The following is a 1,398-nucleotide window of genomic DNA, read 5'->3' on the forward strand; positions in this document are numbered from 1 at the left end:
TAACATCAATGGCATGGAAAGGGAAGACTGGTATGCATGAGTGACTGCTGGTCTTCCATAAACAACCATGCCTGGACTTGTGATTCGGAGGGTAACTTTCTGGGTGCAATCCCATGGTCATTCATGACCGAAGGAGGTCTTTACTCTTTACAGAGTATTAAGAGAAAGGATGGGAGTATGACAAAAATGGTAAATAGTTTACAGCACAAAAGAAATCACTTTAAACTTACTAAAATAATATTCAAAGTGGTTTATATGATTGGAAATATAATTTCAAAGTGTTCATGGTATCATAGGGAGGATCTGATCAAAGACTTTGTAATTAAAATAGTAGGAGGAAACTTTTCTAATATAAATAAAGTGAAAGTATACAAAAATAAGTGGTAAGTAGCTTACTTACCAACTACATGGTTCCGGGTTCATCCCACTGCATGGCACCTTGGGCAAGTGTCTCTTCTACTATAGCCTCGGGCCGACCAAAGCCTTGTGAGTGGACTTGGTAGACGGAAACTGACTGAAAGAAGCCCGTCGTATATATGTATATGTATATATATGTGTGTGTTTGTGTGTCTGTTTTTGTCCCCCCCCCCCCAACATCGCTTGACAACCGATGCTGGTATGTTTACGTGCCCGTAACTTAGCGGTTCGGCAAAGGAGACCGATAGAATAAGTACTAGGCTTACAAAGAATAAGTCCTGGGGTCGATTTGCTCGACTAAAGGTGGTACTCCAGCATGGCCACAGTCAAATGACTGAAACAAGTAAAAGAGTAAAAGAGTATTATTTTCCGCTTGAAGACTAAAAATTTATTTTATGGTTTATTACTGTTTATATTTTGAATTACATAAATATTAGGGTACCAAAATCTTTTAAGTGCTTAGGGTCTCTATGGGCCTTAATCTGGCCCTGCACACAGGGAAGACAAAAATATTCTAGGAATAATATACAGCTCCTCTGCAAACAGCCACAGCATATTGAAGAGTTAATGAAAACAGCAAAGACAATGCACAAACATACTAAGAGACATCACAACTACCATATTTGCCCAGACGTAAGAAACAACGACAGTGAAATAAAAAACAAAACATTAAACTGCTCTTGAACTATATCAGGTCCATTATGGACTATCCTTCATACAAAGTGAAAGTCCTATTGTTGTCATCTCTACCCATTACATCACCAGTGACGGTGGGGTAGGGGGACAAACACACACGACGAGCTTCTTTCAGTTTCTGTCTACCAAATACGTTCACAAGGCTTTGGTCGGCCCGAGGCTGTAGTAGAAGACACTTGCCCAAGGTGCCATGCAGTGGGACTGAACCTGGAACCATGTAGTTGGGAAGCAAGCTTCTTACCACACAACCACTCCTATATGTATATATATATATATATATATATA

This window comes from Octopus bimaculoides, chromosome 16 (assembly GCF_046866305.1).
Source record: "Octopus bimaculoides isolate indiv1 chromosome 16, ASM4686630v1, whole genome shotgun sequence".
Lineage (NCBI taxonomy): Eukaryota > Metazoa > Mollusca > Cephalopoda > Octopoda > Octopodidae > Octopus > Octopus bimaculoides.